We start from the raw sequence: 393 nt of genomic DNA, 5'->3' as shown, positions 1-393 counted from the left end.
TTGAGCCAGATCTGGAGGGGAAGCCCCCGGATCCCTCTTAACTGAGCTAGTAGGGAGCCGCGCTCCCAACCCGCATGAACAGAGTGTGCAAACAGGGGCATTCTGTAAGAGCGCACCGGCGTTTGCGTCGGGATTCGCGCTGGCGGGCAGGCGGGAAGGGCGAGGAGGGAGACTCCTGCTAGGGCAGGGTGAAGGCACCACACTAAGCCAGAAACAAGCAGCAACTCCTATGATGGTGTCGACACGGAGTGCTGCCAGGTCCCCTGCAGCCCCTTGGGGACTCACCCAGACAGAGCCCACAGGGGGGCTGGTGTCCCCTCACCCCCTGGCCTGCGGGAGTTGTCCAGCAAGGCTTGGGGGGGCAGGGATTGGGGACCCCCACACCTGTCCTGC

This window comes from Gavialis gangeticus, unplaced genomic scaffold (genome assembly GCF_001723915.1).
Source record: "Gavialis gangeticus isolate Ggan-Ray unplaced genomic scaffold, GavGan_comp1, whole genome shotgun sequence".
NCBI classification, from domain to species: Eukaryota; Metazoa; Chordata; order Crocodylia; family Gavialidae; genus Gavialis; species Gavialis gangeticus.
Note: the sequence above shows the minus strand (reverse complement) of the source record.